This window comes from Panulirus ornatus, chromosome 2 (assembly GCF_036320965.1).
Source record: "Panulirus ornatus isolate Po-2019 chromosome 2, ASM3632096v1, whole genome shotgun sequence".
Taxonomy (NCBI): domain Eukaryota; kingdom Metazoa; phylum Arthropoda; class Malacostraca; order Decapoda; family Palinuridae; genus Panulirus; species Panulirus ornatus.
In genome coordinates, this window is record NC_092225.1 from 31,779,109 (window position 1) to 31,801,318 (window position 22,210).

At 39.6% G+C, this 22,210-nt stretch overlaps 1 protein-coding gene and 1 long non-coding RNA gene across 10 annotated transcripts in view; one reads left to right on the forward strand and one right to left on the reverse strand.

Moving 5' to 3' along the window:
• The window catches only part of LOC139755946 (uncharacterized), a 25,906-nt gene extending 10,451 nt beyond the window's left edge, over positions 1–15,455 (reverse strand). The window contains exons 1-2 of the long non-coding RNA XR_011714224.1: positions 11,099–15,455; positions 2,305–2,408 (exon numbers count right to left, since the gene is read on the reverse strand). This is a non-coding gene — a long non-coding RNA (uncharacterized lncRNA). The remainder of the gene's footprint in view (positions 1–2,304; positions 2,409–11,098) is intronic.
• The window catches only part of beta-Spec (spectrin beta chain), a 211,948-nt gene continuing 191,391 nt past the window's right edge, over positions 1,654–22,210 (forward strand). For 7 of the 9 annotated variants that reach the window (XR_011714208.1, XR_011714212.1, XR_011714209.1 and 4 more), the window contains exon 1: positions 1,655–1,805. The gene's annotated coding sequence lies outside the window, so the exon portion shown is untranslated. Of the gene's footprint in view, positions 1,806–22,210 lie in introns of all 9 variants that reach the window. The other 2 variants (XR_011714206.1, XR_011714211.1) reach the window with 1 other exon arrangement.

Below are 22,210 nucleotides of genomic sequence, written 5' to 3' on the forward strand. Positions count from 1 at the left end.
CAGGTCCAAACCCGGCGGACTTTTGACGATTCATGGTCAGTAACACTAATTACTGCACCACGGAGGGCCATGTGTGTGTGTACAACCTTATAGGATCTGTTATCACATTATTACGTTTGTTTTTCCCATATTGTCTTATGCCTGAAAGTGAGTTCTAGAGATTGTTCTTGTATGCCTGGTGCTCCTTACTATGTTGTCTCTAGACGACTTAGGTTGTACCCTCTACTTCCTTGTATACGTTGTCTCCAGACTTATTCAATGGCTAAAGTAGCTTGTAGCTTGCAAAAAAAAAAAAAAAAAATATGCAATAAAGAACTTTTCGTCTACATTTTCGCAAACTGTTTTGCTGGAGTCACTGTCACTGAAGTGTTCACTGGATATTAAAGAACGACCGGGAAGGTTGGCAGCGCTAAAATGTGACTTTAAACGACTCATTGATCTAATATTATCTGAAAACTCTAGCAAATGTATTTTGTACGAATTTATATTAATACCTGGATATTTGTGTTGTATTATGGCAATTAAGTAATATATCATATGTATAACGACTGCGAAACATTGACCTCTTACGATAAGTATTAAACCTATTAATGTTGACGCTGAAATACTAATATACTCTGATATGGTATATTTCATCAGGTTACCATAAAAAGCTCTTTTTTCCACGAATTAGTAAACGATTTTCACGTTAACCGCCTTCAATTAAGTCGTATTTCCTCTTGGGGAAAAGATGACTTACTTGTTAAAATCACTATGATAGTGGTTGATTTACTCATATGTATGTATTTCGTGCCTTTTTTTCTTACAATTCTTCAACCAGGTAACGGTTTACACATTCGAAAGCTTTTCCTCGCTGCTTGATCATGACATGAGGGACACAGTAGAGGCATTCTCACGGCATGACTCACAGCCACGCCCCCCCAACTTTTGCCCACATGCACACAAAATTGTCACTTGTAACTCAAATATTCAGAATCAATATAATTAAAAATAAGCCGTTCATATGATATTTTTTCCAAAAGTTCAAATGGAAAATAGAAATGGCGATAGTATGTGCATGTATTCGAAGGCGTCAATGACATCATTCTCAAATGAGACCTAATGCGGTGGTGCCAAATTTACGTCCATGTGGCGGGAAGCGGCAAATGTTATCTGTAGCGGATACAATTATCACTTTTATCGTAGTCCATTCTAACTCTGTATCGTTTGTCTTACAGGATACCGACATACTATGATATGTCATCTTAATCCAATTCATGAGGTTGAATATCATTGTATATTATCTGACTGATTTTCTTATACAAAAAATATTAAAATAATTAGTTCGTCAGTAATTGTAAATCACAATTGAATACTGTTAACAGCATTGCCTTCTTATCTATTCAGGAAATTTCATTTCATGAAAACTAAAAGGTAGGCAAATAGAATTTTCTTCTGCATTATGGTAGTAGATTTGGCACATTTGCTAGGCGTGGAGGGATATCTATTTAAGTGTTCTGTTTCTAAAATGTTTTTCATAGATTTGCAATTTTTGATATCATAAGTATAATTTTTCAGAACATTGTGCCTTAAAAGATAGAGCTGTTATACTTTAATCACAAAACCCGATAGCATTTCACAGGGAACTACTTTTTGTTCCGCGCACCCACCCTTCTCAGTACGCCAAATGTTGAGAGTGGAGTAGCTTTCCTCTGGTCAGTGTTGCGGTATCGTTGTGGTGGCTAAAGTTAAAAATATATGTAGTACGTTTGTACACATTGTTGTCATTGGTCAATATACTGATTGGATTTACCCCGAGCCATAAGGTAAGACGATTTACAATTTAGATTTAATATTAGTAAGAAGTACAAGCCGTTAGTACCGGTTAAAGTTGTAGGAGACACTCCCAACTCGCCGAGATGGGACCAACGGCCCCTGCCCGTGAAACCTACAGGGACAAACTGAACCATCTCAATGTCGTATGAACAGAAATGATGTGTAAATGTTTGATTCAGCTTAATTAGAGTTGACAACGACTTGATAGATCATATGATAACATGTAATCTTTCTGTTAGGTTCTTTCACTGTCTGTAGTGTTGGCGGTATTTGTTACTCAGTATATCACAACAGATAATCTCGTACGTCAAAATGAAGCAAAGGTATAGGGAATTGTTCATCATCGGCGGCTTAGATGGTATCGCACGGCTGACTACTGGATTGCTATTATTTTGTGCTTTTTCTGTTTATGTAAGTTGCACCTTGAAATAGATTTATTGTGTTCCTGTCACATAGCCCAGTATAAGTCGGTTTGATCAGTTAACTAACCTTGAATATTCTGTTAACGAGGTAACCTTTAGTTTAAACTGAAGAGTTGATGGTTGGATTCAAGTTCATTGCCCATGTCAGTATTTTCAGCTCATCTGAGGTCACTGGAATAAACAGATTATGTACGTTAGTGGTGCTCTTATTGGACGAGTAGTAGTGTAATTAAGATTAACCTATGTTGTCTTGTGCCTATACTTGCTGTCGTGGGTGCTCAAGGGCTTGAGTTACAAGTTCGTAGATTTTTAGGTATAAGGAATTTGGACATTTCGGACTGACTTGGAATAGCTGTGCCATTTGATTATCAGTGAAGCTTGCATAATCTTTAGATAAGCCTATCCCAAAGTTGATTTTCTTCCTTCTCCAGGATCACGGTTAGTGAGGTCCTCTATCAGAAGTGTTACCAGAAAGTCTGTTCACACAGGGTTCTTAGACTTCAACTTTCAGATTGCATATTCCCCATAGAATCTTTCAATTTCTCTCATCCTGTGATATATCTCGTTCATTTTTTTTCTCAAAGTTGGGAAATATGTACCACCCATTTGCGGTCGGCAGTAATCTTACTACCTCAAAAAGTAACTCAGTTCTAGAATTATCAAGGCATATTCAATTGAAGGCTCCCTTGCCATATTGATAACTTTCATCATAAGGTGGGCGTGTTTCTGTGAATCTGATTGGCAACAAGAAAGTTATAATGAATTGTACCAGAATTGTTTATAGAAATGTGAATTATTAGGTTAAGAATGTAAATACTCAATTGTACGAAATTGAACGTGCAGAATGTACTTGACACTTGTAATGCCATTGTAGGACAAAATGATGATTAAAGAACGGCTTATCGAATTTAGGCAGCCATTCAGCTGGAAGATGAGGAATTAAATAGTTAATTGCAAACTGGCCTGATATGTAATTGGGAGCGACTTACGTATTTGACTTTCGTAAGAAAAAATTGCTTTTGATTTTCGTAGGTAAGAAAAAACGCATATGGTTATAGGTAATAGTATTAAACACAAATGAATAACTTTACTGTCTTTAACACCCAAATAGTGTATGATTGTCAGTGCGTGAATTAAGTTGATCTTTTATCGATACATGTTAGTCCAGTCTTGAGTATGTTCCTACTTGTGGCTTGCATTTTTGTGTATTTTTTATTCCCATAGAAATAAAGTGAATAAGTTCAGTATTTATTTTTTATAGGAATATGCTGTACATCATACACCATGTATTATAGGAATATGCTCTACTTTATACATTTTTCGTTATATGAATATGCTGTACATAATACATCATTTGTTACAGGAATATGCTGTACATACATTTGTTATAGAAATATGGTGTAATGATACATCTTTTGTTACAGGATTAACCTATACATCATACATCATTTGTTACAGGAATACGTTGTACATCATTTGTTACAGGAATGTTGTACATTATACATCATTTATAGGAATATGTTGTACATCATATGTTATAGGAATATGCTGTACATCGTACATCATTTTTCGGAATTGACAAAAAAATGTAAGCCACGTTTCCATCCGATTATCTGTATATGTACAGATTTTTTTATAGTTTCTTTAAGGTATGAAAGGTCTTCAGATGATATGTCGATTGAAATTTTGTTTTAATAGTAATAAATAAAATTAGTTGAAAGAAGAACGTTGTGCATGTTATTGTCTTTTTACAATAAAGTTCTCAAATGGCGTATAGAATTAACTGAAAAGATCGAAGAGTTTGAAGCTTTGAATTTGTCTATATTTTATCTGATTTGTATTTCACCATCCAAGATTTGAATAAGCCTTTTAAAGTATGATCTTTGTTACCTATATTTGAGTCCGTTGTATTTGGTCCTTAAGACCTTGCCTAGTTTTCATTCAAAGGCTTTGGTAAGGAAAACCTTATGCACAGGAAGGTTTGCATTGGTTACACTGCGCTTGCGCGACCGTCCGATTAAGCCCCGCCCCTTCTTGAGCTGGGTTTTTCAATATCCCATTCGTTTGTCCATCCTTTGGCATTTAGGATTCAATGGGATCCCAAATAGCTGGACATACGTACTCTCGACATCAATTCTTTGAGATTCATAATAGCATACAAGGATGCATTATATGATCTTTGGAGGGTCGTCTGCTTCACCGTCTGGTTTGGTTCAAAGCTATTATTCCTCAGATCATTCAAGTTACGCAACATCCCCCCCTCCGTTTTTGCACTATGTAGATATTTGACCTGAGAAATGATAAAGTTCTCCTTTGGAAACACCTGCAGATAGTGACTTGACTTTATATTTTCCGCCCGCTTTTAAGTTTTCTCAATTTGTTTTATAGTAACTTCCGATTTTAGTGTATAAGTATAGTCTTTCATGGTTTCGTGGCAGTAGGAAATTTAATATTGCAAATTGAAAACCATGGCTCAGCTATTCCAAGGGAGTTAAACTAAGTAGCTGCACTGTGAGATCAGATATTGAGAACTTTAAAGATATGATGTCCTTAAACTGAATTTTGGCACGCGTCAGGCTGCTGCTGCCTATTTTCCTCTATGGAGATAGGCCATACGAGGACTAATATTGAAACGATACCTCCTTTCCTCATACAGCGAAGCTGTGGCCTTTTCCTTTCGTCTTACTCTCCTCTTATAACCTTTCTTCTTTTAAGAGGTAGGTTTATAAACATGCGGAACCCCAAATATATAATTTTCTGCGAGATGGCCTTGAATAGGATGTTTTATACCCGCCATGTCGGTCAATATATATATATATATATATATATATATATATATATATATATATATATATATAATATATTTATTTATTTATTATTTATAGTAATACTTGATCGCCCTTTCCCGTGTCAGCGAGGTAACGCCAGGAAATAGACAAAGAATGGCCCATCCACTCATATACACACATTATATATATATATATATATATATATATATATATATATATATATATTATATATATAGTGTGTGTGTGTACCATATACGCATATATACACAACATGTACACAAATACACAGACATACATATTTACACATGTACATATTCATACTCGCCCTCATCCATTTCTGGCGCTACCCCGGCCCTCAGGAAACCGCCACGTTACCCCCTGCTTCATCGATTTAGCGCCAGGAAAACAGACAGAAAGGCTACTTTTGTTCACATCTAGTCTCTAGGTGTCATACATGTGTAATGCACCGAAACCACAGCTCCCTGTCCACATCCAGGCCCCACAGACCTTTTCATGGTTTACCCAAGACGTTTCACATGCCCTGGTTCAGTCCATTAAATGCACGTCAACCCGGGTATACTACATGGTATATCCTGTCAATCTTTCCTCACCCATTCTCTCCATATGACCAAACCATATACCTAGAACCTCTTTTCCAGAGGTTTCTTCAGCCCAATGCGGTACCGCTTCCAGTAGCAGGGAAAGTATGGACTTTAGAGTGAAAAGTTCATTGAAGAGACTGCTCATTGAAGAGACTGCTCTTTCATTAAGACAGCCTCGCCAAATGTGAATAGATAACTATTTGCACTCTAACTTAATATAGGCGGAGACTGCAAAATGCACACTCGCATTATATATATCTATTCTATTCTATTTTCCTTTGTCGCAGTCTCCCGCGTTAGCGAGGTAGCGCAAGGAAACAGACGAAAGAGTGGCCCAACCCACCCACATACACATGTATATACATACACGTCCACACGCAAATATACATACCTATACATCTCACCGTATACATATATATACACACACAGACATATACATATATACACATGTACATAATTCATATTGTCTGCCTTTATTCATCCCCATCGCCACCTCGCCACACATGAAATAACCCCCTCCCCCCACATTTGTGCGAGGTAGCGCTAGGAAAAGACAACAAAGGCCTCATTCGTTCACACTCAGTCTCTTGTTGTCATGTAATAATGTACCGAAACCACAGCTCCCTTTCCACATCCAGGCCTCACAGAACTTTCCATGGTTTACCCCAGACGCTTCACATGCCCTGGTTCAATCCATTGACAGCACGTCGACCCCGGCATACCACATCGTTCCAATTCACTCTATTCCTTGCACGCCTTTCACCCCTCCTGCATGTTCAGGCCCCGATCACTCAAAATCTTTTTCACTCCATCTTTCCACCTCCAATTTGGTCTCCCACTTCTCGCTCCCTCCACCTCTGACACATATATCCTCTTGGTCAACCTTTCCTCACTCATTCTCTTCATGTGACCAAACCATTTCAAAACACCATCTTTTGCTCTCTCAACCACACTCTCTTTATTACCACACATCTCTCTTACCCTACTATTACTTACTCGATCAAACCACCTCACACCACATATTGTCCATATATATATATATATATATATATATATATATATATATATATATATATATATATATATTATATATATATATATATATATATATATATATATATATATATATATATATATATATATATATATATATATATATTATCCCTAGGGATAGGGGATTAAGAATACTTCCCACGTATTCCCTGCGTGTCGTAGGAGGCGACTAAAAGGGGAGGGAGCGGGGGGCTGGAAATCCTCCCCTCTCTTTTTTAATTTTCCAAAAGAAGGAACAGAGGGGGCCAGGTGAGGATATTCCAAAAAAGGCCCAGTCCTTTGTTCTTAACGCTACCTCGCTAACGCGGGAAATGGCGAATAGTTTGGTAAAGTGTGTGAAAGAAGAAAGTTAAGAGTAAATGTGAATAAGAGCAAGGTAATTAGGTACAGTAGGGTTGAGGGTCAAGTCAATTGGGAGGTAAGTTTGAATGGAGAAAAACTGGAGGAAGTAAAGTGTTTTAGATATCTGGGAGTGGATCTGGCAGCGGATGGAACCATGGAAGCGGAAGTGGATCATAGGGTGGGGGAGGGGGCGAAAATCCTGGGAGCCTTGAAGAATGTGTGGAAGTCGAGAACATTATCTCGGAAAGCAAAAATGGGTATGTTTGAAGGAATAGTGGTTCCAACAATGTTATATGGTTGCGAGGCGTAGGCTATGGATAGAGTTGTGCGCAGGAGGATGGATGTGCTGGAAATGAGATGTTTGAGGACAATGTGTGGTGTTAGGTGGTTTGATCGAGTAAGTAACGTAAGGGTAAGAGATGTGTGGAAATAAAAAGAGCGTGGTTGAGAGAGCAGAAGAGGGTTTTGAAATGGTTTGGGCACATGGAGAGAATGAGTGAGGAAAGATTGACCAAGAGGATATATGTGTCGGAGGTGGAGGGAACGAGGAGAAATGGGAGACCAAATTGGAGGTGGAAAGATGGAGTGAAAAAGATTTTGTGTGATCGGGGCCTGAACATGCAAGAAGGGTGAAAGGAGGGCAAGGAATAGAGTGAATTGGATCGATGTGGTATACCGGGGTTGACGTGCTGTCAGTGGATTGAATCAGGGCATGTGAAGCGTCTGGGGTAAACCATGGAAAGCTGTGTAGGTATGTATATTTGCGTGTGTGGACATATGTATATACATGTGTATGGGGGTGGGTTGGGCCATTTCTTTCGTCTGTTTCCTCGCAAACGCGGGAGACAGCGACAAAGCAAAAAAAAAACAAAATATATATATATATATATATATATATATATATATATATATATATATATATTTATTTATTTTGCTTTGTCGCTGTCTCCCGCGTTAGCGAGGTAGCGCAAGGAAACAGACGAAAGAATGGCCCAACCCACCCACATATGTATATACATACACGTCCACACACGCAAATATACATACCTATACATCTCAATGTACATATATATATATACACACGCACAGACATATACATATATACACATGTACATAATTCATACTGTCTGCCTTTGTTCCCATCGCCACCTCGCCACACGTGGAATAACAACCCCCTCCCCCCTCATGTGTGCGAGGTAGCGCTAGGAAAAGACACCAAAGGCCCCATTCGTTCACACTCAGTCTCTAGCTGTCATGTAATAATGCACGGAAACCACAGCTCCCTTTCCACATCCAGGCCCCACACAACTTTCCATGGTTTACCCCAGACGCTTCACATGCCCTGGTTCAATCCATTGACACACACACACACACATATATATATATATATATATATATATATATATATATATATATATATATATATATATATTGGTTCTCAGTGAATGTAGGTTTGCGGCAGGGTGTGTGATGTCTCCATGGTTGTTTAATTTGTTTATGGATGGGGTTGTTAGGGAGGTGAATGCAAGAGTTTTGAAAAGAGGGGCCTGTATGAAGTCTGTTGCGGATGAGAGAGCTTGAGAAGTGAGTCAGTTGTTCGCTGATGATACAGCGCTGGTGGCTGATTCATGTGAGAAACTGCAGAAGCTGGTGACTGAGTTTGGTAAAGTGTGTGAAAGAAGAAAGTTAAGAGTAAATGTGAATAAGAGCAAGGTTATTAGGTACAGTAGGGTTGAGGATCAAGTCAATTGGGAGGTAAGTTTGAATGGAGAAAAACTGGAGGAAGTAAAGTGTTTTAGATATCTGGGAGTGGATCTGGCAGCGGATGGAACCATGGAAGCGGAAGTGAATCATAGGGTGGGGGAGGGGGCGAAAATCCTGGGAGCCTTGAAGAATGTGTGGAAGTCGAGAACATTATCTCGGAAAGCAAAAATGGGTATGTTTGAAGGAATAGTGGTTCCAACAATGTTGTATGGTTGCGAGGCGTGGGCTATGGATAGAGTTGTGCGCAGGAGGATGGATGTGCTGGAAATGAGATGTTTGAGGACAATGTGTGGTGTTAGGTGGTTTGATCGAGTAAGTAACGTAAGGGTAAGAGAGATGTGTGGAAATAAAAAGAGCGTGGTTGAGAGAGCAGAAGAGGGTGTTTTGAAATGGTTTGGGCACAGAGAGAATGAGTGAGGAAAGATTGACCAAGAGGATATATGTGTCGGAGGTGGAGGGAACGAGGAGAAGTGGGAGACCAAATTGGAGGTGGAAAGATGGAGTGAAAAAGATTTTGTGTGATCGGGGCCTGAACATGCAGGAGGGTGAAAGGAGGGCAAGAATAGAGTGAATTGGATCGATGTGGTATACCGGGGTTGACGTGCTGTCAGTGGATTAAAACAGGGCATGTGAAGCGTCTGGGGTAAACCATGGAAAGCTGTGTAGGTATGTATATTTGCGTGTGTGGACGTGTGTATATACATGTGTATGGGGGTGGGTTGGGCCATTTCTTTCGTCTGTTTCCTTGCGCTACCTCGCAAACGCGTGAGACAGCGACAGCAAAAAAAAAAAAAAATATATATATATATATATGACGTATTTGCAGTCCAGAGTTTATTGATGAGTTTGAGAAGATATATTCTATTAGATCTAAGGTAAAGTACCCTAGATCTTTCATTGATAAATCCCTTAAGTTAGCAAAGAAATCATTTTATAGAGTTGAGCCGAAACCTCCCATTGACACCGAGAACCTTTTAGTTCTCCCTTTTAATAATGATTTTACTTTTCTTCCCTTGTTGCTTAAATCCTTTAATGTAAATGTTGCTTTCAGCAACAATGAAACTATAAAGAATATCTTAATCAGGAATTCACCAGAAAATTCTAATGCATCTATAAAGTGCTATTTAGAAATTGTGATAAATATTATGTTGGGCAGACTGGTAAGGATCCTTTTGTTAGACTTAAGCAACATAAGTATAGTATAAGAACGGGGCCCAGGGTTCGATCCTGGCTGTTGGAGGTTAGTTTGTTATATGGTAGTGCGCGTTCATTTGCACTATATATATATATATATATATATATATATATATATATATATATATATATTTTTTTTTTTTTTTTTTTTTTTTTTTTTCTTTCATACTATTCGCCATTTCCCGCGTTAGCAAGGTAGCGTTAAGAACAGAGGACTGGGCCTCTGAGGGAATATCCTCACCTGGCCTCGTTCTCTGTTCCTTCTTTTGGAAAATCAAAAAAAAATGAGAGGGGAGGATTTCCAGCCCCCCGCTCCCTCCCCTTTTAGTCGCCTTCTACGACACGCAGGGAATACGTGGGAAGTATTCTTTCTCCCCTATCCCCAGGGATAAAAGAATATATATATATATATATATATATATATATATATATATATATATATATATATATATTTGCCTTCATCCATTCCTGGCTCTACCCCGCCCCACAGGAAACAGCATCGCTACCCCATGCTTCAGCAAGGTAGCACCAGGAAAACTAACAAAAAAGGCCACGTTCATTCACACGGTCTTTAGCTGTCATATATAATGCACCGAAACCACAGATCCCTATCCACATCCAGGCCCCACAGACCTTTCCGTGGTTTACCTCAGACGTAAAGCTAGGAACATATTGTTCATTAGTTTCGAAATTTACTCGTTTTATCACCTATACCTTGAAACGAACAGAATCTTAAACAATACCAGTGCACGGCTTCTGACAGACTGGTCCCAGCCCGAGCACTGGGTCTAGGAGATCCTGCAAGACTTACCAGCCATTCCTCAGTAGATTTGAATGTATACCAAATTAAAAACATCAAAATAATGATTAGATGTTCAGATCTAATAAGGTTGTACGCAAAATCCTAATGAAATTGGAATAAATTGAAAACTTTCTTGGATACTGAAAATAGTTACCGATTATAAATCATGTAAATAGAATTCTTATGCCTAAAAAGAATAAAAAAAGCTAACATTCTACATATGAAACCGGCATTTTCCAAGGTTAATATATATATCTTACCAGACTTAAGCATTAAAAGCTTGATAAAGCCCTCGTGAACAAATGGAAGTCTTACCTTTGTAGTTATATAATGCTTCCATGATTAACACGTCCTGCCCCTGTGCACTCCTGCTCGGTACTGAAAATGTGGACGTTTGGCCTACGTGACTGTTTGCCCGCGACTGATTTGAAAAAGCCGAAAACGGTAGTTTAGCAATTGGAGCACTCGTTCGCGACGAGCGAGCGAAATGTTCAGATATCCGTCATTTCAGATGTCTTACTTTTAGTTTTTTCAGGCAGCTATCAATATACAACCTAAAAAAGATTAAAAAATATTCTTGACCTAAAATATCACTCCCTGAAATTTGTATTAAGAAAGGGTATTGTGTGTAATTACACAATTCTCCGGGATTAGTTACAATTTGAAGAATATAGTGCTGGTTACCTTTAATCCTACGCGTTAATATTTCGTTGATGCTTTCATATCATTAAGCAAAGGTTGCTTATAATAAAACTGATACATTTCTGTTGTACTCCATATTGAAATTCTGTCTTGGGGAAAAATGAGAAAGTAAAATAGCCTGCGTTTAATTAATAACTATTGAAGAATTTACGTTAGATCCTGAAATATGATACCATGGGTATTTTAGGTGTTGAAGAATTTACGTTAGATCCTGAAATATGATACCATGGGTATTTTAGGTGTTGAATTTACGTTAGATCCTGAAATATGATACCATGGGTATTTTAGGTGTTGAAGAATTTACGTTAGATCCTGAAATATGATACCATGGGTATTTTAGGTGTTGAAGAATTTACGTTAGATCCTGCAATATGATACCATGGGTATTTTAGGTGTTGAAGAATTTACGTTAGATCCTGCAATATGATACCATGGGTATTTTAGGATGACGTCGTCACGGTTCTGTTAGTCCCGGGCTTGGTCCAGACTGCTGGGTTGGATGCTTTGATCATGGCAAAGTGAAAGTGGGGTCAAAGCCTGTTTAGCTTAATAACATCTATAAGTTTTGCATTTGTTTATTAGGTTAGGTATGTGCAGAGTGTACGCGATCATTCATGGAAATTATCGAGAGAAAAAACGAAGCTCTTAAACTGAGACGAATGACAGTTATCATTCGCACCCTTACCTTCCCTGACCATATGATGGTTTCGAGGACTGATTTGCACCAACCATCTGTACAGATAACTGCCACTCAGCTCTGTTCTTATCTGCTAAAATGCTTGATGATTTGGCTTGTTATTTGGTATATGATACTATGGCTGGACTGATCCCATCCTCTCTCTCTCTCTCTCTCTCTCTCTCTCTCTCTCTCTCTCTCTCTCTCTCGGATAGTGGTTGGTGAGTGCACTGGAAATAAATGAGCAGCATTATAGTGTATTCAGTTAACCGTCGCCTTTAAAAGCAACTGTAGATGATGTTAGGTGTTCAAGGAAGATTCATTGCCCGTCTTGTTAGACATTGAAATTACACCAGCTGCAGGAAGTAGGTTTATGGTCGCGGACGAAATGTTATTTGCATTTGCATTTGAAAATTCGCTAAGATACGCTAAAAAATTATTACCTCTTGACCATAAATGTGACAAAATGAAGTGCAGAGGTACCAGAAGACGGGGCCCAAGGCTGTTATTACCTGTTTGAAAATATTTCTGTCCAGTTAATAGAAACTTTCAATAAATCTTGTGATGAATGTTAACCGTCCAGCCAGGCAGCAGTAGTTGCAGGGGCATGTGAACCATGGACCACAGCAGCAGGAGGTGCAGTTTAGTCTCAGGCTGAGCCGTAGAGTTAAATACGGGTCTCCCACGTCGACGTACGGTTTACATAAAGTGTGTATGCTTGAAGCCAGATATGGGCAGTTTTTTGTTTGTATGAGAGTGGTTTTGAAACTATGCCTTGCCGCTTTTCTGCATGTTATAAAAGTATCTGAAGCAACTTCAAAGTTTAGAATTCTGTTTAAAGTTTGCAGAGGCAGACATCCTGGGTGTGAGAGGTAGCTTGGCATGGTGTAGGAGCTCGTGAAAGGTTGGCTGGTGGACGAGGCCATGCTCGAGCTGCGCTAGTTCCACGTTCAGCGGCCTGCTTGGGAGTTAGTGACCGGGAACCCGTTATGCAGGATTAGAGATAATCAACCCTTCAGCTGCTTCCTCCTTAACAGCCTCGGCTTCTTGTATTTTTTCTTTTGACCTTATGTTAGAGCTGAGATCTCGCCTTGAAGTGTAGGGCTTTTCATGAAATGTGCTTAGTTTTTGCATTATGATTTTCTTACCAAAATCTGATTTTTTTTTTTTCAGTTTCAAATTAGTTTTCCAGAGGACTTACCTGCGCCAGAAGGAGCATTGTGAAGTAAACTGAGGCTCTCTTGGTTGGTGATATGCATCCGAGACGTAGGCTACTGCTTCCTAAATAATGTGTGAGCGTTAGCAACAAGTATTGGCTAGTTCCATTTCTGACCCAGCTTGACAGTAGACTTCTATACCTTCATGTTCTTCCCTACTCCTGAAGCCACGAATCTTCCATCACAAGGATGATCCCGAGCTGTGAGGGTGAAGAATTCCAAAGGCAGTTCTAAAGTAAACTCCAGGTGGGGTAGGACAAACAAAATGAATTTTATAGAGTATGGTGACAAGAATTAAGCTGACGTAATGACATATTTTAGGCTGGTGCTGTCGACCAAAATCATGGCACCATATTACATTCACAGTTTGGAAAAGCTAATTCCCGTGCAGAAAAGTTGTCAAGACGAAGTCCAGGGTTAATGTTAGTTGAAAACTTTCACCTAGGAAACTGTACTTTTTTTTTTTTTTTGCTTTAATATAATGTCTGGCATCAACATGTGCGAAAATTTAAGCTAATCATATGATACCAGAGGCAGAAGTTTTCTGGAAAGCGCTGAAGATTCAGGGATAGCAATCAGGTTAACAAGTAAGCCAGTAGAAATCTAGCTTCTGTACTTTGGTGAAATTTGAGTTAGTATTGGAAGGTAAACATTACTATAGCACTTAAGAGGCACACTGGGGGAATTGAGGAATAATTCGGATAGTTGTAACTTCGGTAGGCAGAACAAAACAACTGTATAGTTCAACACACACACACACACACACACACACACACACACACAAAGTAACATTATATACCTAAGGAACAACTTTGTGTCATATTTTAACTGATATGGCTGTACCTAGCACCTCAGCCAGTGCCACCCATGGGCCCCATCCGACCTGCGTCAATTCTTTGGTTCAGCAACTCTACGGCGACCCAACGTTATGGAGGCCTGTTAATGATCCCGCATCACAACCCTGCGTTGATAAATACATGCAAGAATGACATGCTTTCTGTACTACAACAACACTAACCTCTGCAAGGCCCACGGTAGAAAAACAATCAGGGAAATACGCCTTACAACAGAAAACCGTATTACCCCTAACCAACGACAACACTATAGAAAAATGAACATTTTCGAAACTAAAAGAGCAGCGGTGTTGAGTGGGTAGACTTCCCCGATCTTCCGTGCTTTGATCATCTCTTCAGTGATTGCTTTGGTTATTGAAAAAAATATTATTGTAGCAAAACTACCATACGAATAATACGTGTCTACTGCAGAACTGTATCCGGTGTTCAGGATGCACTTATTGACTGAACACTTCCTAAAAAAGATATTTACTTTCAATCCTAGAGTGCTCTCCAAGCTATATAGCCTGAACAAAACATGCTCCAGTTCATCGCATAGCTCAAAAAGTTTAGGATTGGATTGTAAAAATTGAGTCAAAACATATTATTGTTGAATTCTGATGTCCTCATCATGTTAGCGTCAATGGTAATGAAATGCCACATGCTGAAGCAAAAGCACCAGTGCCCAGCATTCTATATGCGAGTTATACCTCAATGATTTTATGGAGTAAATAAATATAATTACATAGGATGCAAATGGCACACTAGATGGGAACTGAAAGGCAAGAAGAATAACAAACTAAGGAAAATAAAGGAATGAGATTAAGTATGGCTTTCGTACAACAGGAATTGTTGTTTGGTGTGTAGTGAGGGTAGTTGATGATATGTTGACCCATGGTTACTTAATGGAGGAGAGATCTGCCTGAATTTGACTCCTGAACTTATCATGCAACATTAACCATCGTAATGCCAGAAATAAGTCAAGAATGAAATTATATAACTAGAAGAAATAAAAGTACTAGAGAAACACTATTGTTGATATACACATATATTGTATAGATATTGTAAAGGAAGTCAGAATATATGAATATGAGTGTAAGGTTTTTATATATCTTTTAATCTTAAAAGGAAGCTATAATACATTCTAAACAGTTTATAGGTATGTTTTTCTATGCGGTAAGCGCCGAAGAATCTTTAGATTATAGTGCTTTACAGATTCCTCAAAATCAGTCGTCTCGTCCCTTTGAACCTGGTACTCCCCTCCCCCATCATGTTACCGCTTGCTCTCGAGCCCCAACACTTTCAGACTGAAATAATTTGAATTCGCCAAATTGTGGAAAAGCCTTAAGGTATATCGTTCCACTACACCCATATATATGTGTCCCCACCTTAACTAGCTAAACCCCAACGGTATACGCTATCAGTGGTTCTACCCTACGGTATACGCGATCATCAGTGATTCTACCCAACGGCATGCGCTGTCATCAGTGGTTCTCCTCTACTGTATACGCTATCATCAGTGGTTCTCCTCTACTGTATACGCTATCATCAGTGGTTCTCCTCTACTGTATACGCTATCATCAGTGGTTCTCCTCTACTGTATACGCTATCATCAGTGGTTCTCCTCTACTGTATACGCTATCATCAGTGGTTCTCCTCTACTGTATACGCTGTCATCAGTGGTTCTCCTCTACTGTATACGCTATCATCAGTGTTTCTCTACTGTATACGCTATCATCAGTGGTTCTCCTCTACTGTATACGCTATCATCAGTGGTTCTCCTCTACTGTATACGCTGTCATCAGGGGTTCTTTTCACTTGTGAAAATGCCTTGCTAATTTTTAAGACTTCATGTTTCTTTGATATTGAAGTCTGGAAGCGCACATTAGCTCTGCTTATGATCCATTGACATTATGACAATCCTTATTTTACTCTTTGAGATCTTGGATGGGATTGGGTTTACGGACAGTGTAACCTCAATAACCCTCAGGCAATTCAGTGACAGGAGGACCTCCTTTATCAACCACTGCTTTTTCAGCTTCATTTTTTTTTTTTTAATCCAGTAGAGAAAATATCATTTTTGGTCTCACACTACATGTGAAGAGCTCTGCTTAATACACAGATCCTCTTGACCAGAACATCCACTTATGAAGGGTGCAGATACTCACGGACTGCGATATCAAGCGTCATGAATGATCAGAAAGCAACACGGAGCTTGGTATGGAATTGAGGTAAGGACGCAGACCAACTACGTACATACCGCGTCGTACATGCGGATATATAATATATATATATATATATATATATATATATATATATATATATATATATATATGCTAAAGCTTTCGAGAAAATGACATATACACCTGGAGATAGGTGACAGTTGGACGATTCGTCCTCGGTGGAGAATGGAAAGTTTGTATTTGGCAGATGTCTGCGGTTGGTTGGGATTTGAGGCCTATCGACTACCAGGGTCGCTGAGGCTGTCAGCGTAATTTTTACCACCACCCGGAAAATATTATCACTAGGTTCCCAAACTGTGTTCCCCAGGCATTGTCCTTCAGTTCCTGAAAATGATGCTAAGACTCTCACCATATGTGTCCTGTTGATATCTGTGGCCAGATAAAGTGTTCATATTGTCTTAGAGGGCAGTGCACGCCCAGGTTGTCGCTGTTAATGGATTCTGGCTCACTTATAACTTGGGAGTGTTTCATTGGATCAGTCATTATAGTCTCACCGGATGCATGCTATGGTTGTCACTTTTCTTTTTCACTTGTCATTTATGTGGAACATATTCTGCTTACGCCATTATCCAAGGCTTGACCCGAATGTGCTTTGTTTTGAAGGAAATTTCGCGTGTGCTAAAAATGATCATGATCTTGACAGTTGCAGGCTCAGAAATATTTTATATAAACTTCATCCCTTGACTCAATGTGTGTGTGATAAGGAAGATGAGAATTCGAAGAAATCATATAGTATAACTGTAATGGATGTTAGTTGGATGAAAGTGTGGTAATATGTGATGGGTTTGTGGTGGGAGAGGGTAGCGACACGGTCATGTGTGTGTTATAAGTGTGACCGTCCGTCAGTCTAACCCTTCCAGTTCGAACGGTGACGGCGTGGGTCACACGAGCACGCTCACCCTGCTCCAGTTTAAGTTCACTTGACAACGTGCCTGGGGACCCGCCCAGTGTGGTGCCGCTAGCAAACTGCACCCGCCATGTCTTGCAGCATTAGCCTCTAACTTGTATCCCTTATTGTGACTTATGCAGACAGCATACATTATCTCTGTACCTAGATGTATATATATATATATATATATATATATATATATATATATATATATATATATATACGAATAAAGTGTATATGAACGCGCACCTTCATAGAACATACAAGGCTCCATCAGCCAGGATCGAACCTGGGACCCCTTGTATGTTCTATGAAGGTGCGCGTTCATATACACTTTATTCGTATTCATATAACTCCGCGTTGTACAGTCAGGTTCGGTAAAACGCTATCAGCTGGCTATGTGTTCTGTTCGGAAACAACCGATAGACCCCGTTGCTTACCATAGTGAGACGAAGGGTATTCGAGTACTTAGTATTTCGAATAGTTGTTTCCTATTATACAGTCCCTTAGCCTAGCGGTTAGTATGCCTGCCTCTTGCACAAGGGGTCCCAGGTTCGATCCTGGATGATGGAGCTTTGTATGTTATATATATATATATATATCAACTTTTGAAAGATTGTGTCCTATTTGTGTTTTAGGAGTTGTCTTGGATAGTTGGGAAGTACCGTGCATGTTAAAAAAATTTTACAACGTGAAGTGTAGCAGGAGAGCGGAAGAGAGCGAGGCGTGGCTGCGTCCGGGAATGTACGTCTGAGGAGTGTGGTGGAAAAGAGGGCAAGGCCCAGCCTAACTTTAGCTTGGGGAGGGGGCGAGGGGGACTACGAGGTGAGGCGGAGCGGTATTCCGCAGTAGAGAACACCATCACCTTTGTTTGTAAGTCCCCTCTGAAGTGAAATGCAGAGCAAGTCCAGACGTTTCTATGAGATGGTGTATAGGTTTTCTGGCAAAAGATAATGTGTAGTTGTTGCTAACTCCAGGAGACTACCTGGGTCACGGGTGATGGCTAGTTGCCTGGCAGCTCTGATACTGTTACGCCATTCTTCGGTCTCGTGTCATCCATTTGCAATTGTGTGTTTATATACATATAGTATATATTTTCTTGTTGGAATCCAGATGGCTGAAATTGGAAAGGTGCAATAAACTCAGAAAGTGATGACTAAACATCTGTGGACCAAAATCATTCATTACAAATCCTGCATCCAGTAGATACGCTGTGGACAGCAGAGAAATTTAAAAAGGCCCTGCCAGCCATCCCACATGTCTGTTACTCAGGCATACGGACCGCGACTCGCCATGACTATGAGTAGAGGGGCAAGTTAGCTTCAGGCAGACCTATGGAGGTAGATAACCAAAACCAATGTAAGTTAAGGTAATGTAGATGAATGCTTTATAAAGGTGGGGTAAGATATTGGGAGAAAATGCATGGATTTACCTCAGTGACCCGAGAAGATTTCCACTTTTTTTTTCAATCCTTGTTAGTACGTTTAGATTAGTTGGTAAATCTCAAAATTATCACGGATGAAATCATGGCCGTATTGCATATCTGGTATATCCAAGTGTAAAATGAGCTTTTTACCAACTATTTGTAAAACTATATAGAAACTTGGTGCAATTTTCAGCATTTTCAAGACGGCAGTGTGCATCAGTAACTCGAAAAAATCTGGGTCTGTCTAAACGATTTCCCCGTATGTCTGGATTGTCACTAGAAAGCCCGTTTCTTGAACATTATAGTTTCGGATTACTGGATTTGGGATGGCATGGCATTCTCGGATTGCAAGAGCCTTGAAATTTATAATTGATTTTGAAATTGAACTCACAGAGGACAGGTTATGTTTTTATTTTTAGAAAGAAAAATTCAAACAGTTGTCATTCCGTTCGACGGGAGAGTGAGGCCGTACGTGATCAGAATATTGTGGTGGCTGGTTCATGTCTTGTGGACAGAAACATTTTTTGTTGTAAGTTTCTTTTATTGCAAGTAATGGAGGAAAACCTATGTAGTCAGTACCGAAATCAGAGGAGGCTTAATGAATCTGTTCAGGTTTGTCAGGCACGTTTGTTTTGTATTCTTGACTGTATATTTAGTTGGGGTGCATGTTGAAATTACATGTTTTACGTGAAACAGCTACGCTGTTCTAGCGTATATTGTAGCGGAATGAAATGCTTGTGGAAACGTTCCTCAAATAAATGCGATACAAAAATGTAGGTGCCAATGCACATTGTAGCCGCATTTATGTATCTTTGGGAACGCTGCGTAATATGGACATGTAATATGACAGGTAAAAGTTAGTTCGGGAGGTCTGTGAAAAGTGTCTATTGAGAGTGCATACGGAGGATTGTAAATATGTGTTAAGATTGACGATTACGGACGAATTCTTTTGAATGATAGGAAGAAACGCACTGGAGAACCAGCTGATGAAATTTTGTAAGTCATGAACTTACACATCACGACCTTGGCTCAAGGAGAGTGTACATCTTTCATGTGCACAGGAGCGAACTTTTTTTTTTTCAGTGTTCAACGCCCTCAGAATGCAATGTTAACATCTATGTTTTTTTATGCTGGTCCACCAAATTGTTGGATGCTGCAGTTTTTATGTCTGCTTATCGAGCGTAAACCGGATGGCGGGGCACACAGTAAAGTTACATTTCTTGTTCTTTTATAAGGAAGCAGAAATCGATCTGCTTTAATATCACATTTTTGCCAGTAGCGGATCGCCAAGTCCTTGTGTGTGTCTCCCCTTGCTCACGATTGTTTGTCCGTCTACCTTCCCTGTTCCAGCAAATGATTATTTTCTTCAACAAACTAGGCTTTTCATACTATCTTTACCAGCATCTCGAATGATTTTTAAGGGTTTTTAAGTGCTTGCAACCTGCATCAGTAACTTTGAAGTTTTACTGAAGCACTTTTGGCAGTAAAGGCCATTTAGAAATTTTCTTTGAGTACTTTCACGGGCATTTTGGTGTTACTGACTTGGCTGTATTCCAGACTGGACCTCAGTGGAAGTATTCCCGTTTCTGTAACGGTCTCAACATCAAGCCCTCTATCATCGCTGACCTAACAATACTTTTGTTGTGTATTCTGGTTACCGAGTTCGAGTTTTTGGTAAGCTTAGAGAATTAGCTTATTTCTCTGCTTGGAAAGAGGATTAGTAAAACAGATATTATAAATCATATGAAAATTGTAAAAGTAGTGTGGACGAAATCAGAAATTGGCAGAGAATTGAGTGAATACAGCAGTAAGGTATAAGAAAAGTGTTTTAGCGAAGGAAGAAAAAACAGGAAGAATATTATATTTGTAGAAAATGGGATTTTTTTTTTTGTAATATATCCTTTTCTGTCGGAGATGTTGAACATTTTCGGTGGTTGAAGTTAATGTTAGGGAGTCGAATAAACCACGACCAACCTATAACCATGGTATTGTGTTGACAGCCTAGCCAATAGTTTTGTTTGTCATTTCTAGGGTTTCATGTGCATTACGAAGGTGCTTACGTTATATAGCATCAATATAGACAGGAGCGAGAAAAATAGATTAATTTTGCGGGGCGAGTGTGTGTGTGTGTGTGTGGCTGAGGGTGATGGGTTTTGTAGTTCCATCTTGTTGTTCTTTGTTTTGTTTTGTTTTTGTAGTTTGCCACATTGAACGGCATTTGCTTTCCCATTTCTATTTGTATTTTTACATTTTTATTACCGTATTTTCATTTCATTGCTTTATTTCTTTTATTAGACATTTTCCTTAACCTGTGTGATGATATCGACATGGCACATGTTTGGTGTTTTAACTCGTTACTTGCCACACAAGTTGCATTACTCTGAGCAGTGTAGCTTCTGTGTGGGATGGTGACTTGATTGTTGTCTCATGATAGACTCTCACGTGAAATATAATATTCGCCCCAGTGTGATGAAACATTTCATAGCTACTGTTTGTCCTTAAATATTTCTTGTATTGTGTTTATAATACTGTTTCATTGTCAATATTTTTTGAAAAGTCATTATAGCAGTTTTGCCAGCTGAGACGTATTCCCTGGTGGCTTCAGCGACTTACCCGCTACTGATGTCATTGTTGTGCAAGGAGCCTCGAGCGTCGGCGATGGTGGAGCTGGGACGCCACCGGATGTGATATTCACCGGATACACCCATCCTAACCTGAGCCGCAGCCGCAGCCGCCGCTGCCGTCTCCGCGTCCCACAAGCGTTCCGCCACCCTCACCTCCGGAAGAAAGAGAGGGGTATTTTTATATTGTTGGCAGAGGTGGTGTACTGGTTTCCCGTCCCCCGCCTGATATTTGCCTCGGAGCCTTACCAATGGCATTTGTGTAGGAACATCAAGATCATTGTTAGTCGTTACACTCAGAGGGTAGGGGGTGATGTTAGAATGCTCATGTTCCTGCAGCGGTAGTCAGGATTTACCGGACGTATCGAGAAAGGTTTAATACCAGAGCCAGAGTATTATAGTGGCACTTGATGGCTTTAGCTTTATTCCCTCTCATAGTAGAACATGATGCTTGTGTCTAGGTAAAGAATGGTCTGAGTCATATGGCACATTTAAGTGTCAGTCATACATGGGTTTGGATTAGGTACCGTCTTATCCAGTTAATATGTACTGTTAACTGTGATTCATTAGCTAGTTCAGTAGTGGTGTTCCTCCTGTTCATGAGACTGGTGCAATATTAGACTTCCCAGGTGATTAAGATGCAGAACTTATGATGGGATGCGAGACGTTACAGAGCCAGCAGATTGCTAAGGTGCGGGGAAAGGGGGACAAATGGTCGGGTTGAATAGAATGGTGGATGTGAGGCAGAGTTAGGGAAGGTACCTATTGGGAGGGGTAAGGTACGAGTGGTGGCGAGGCAGAGGTGGGTTAGGAGAGAGGA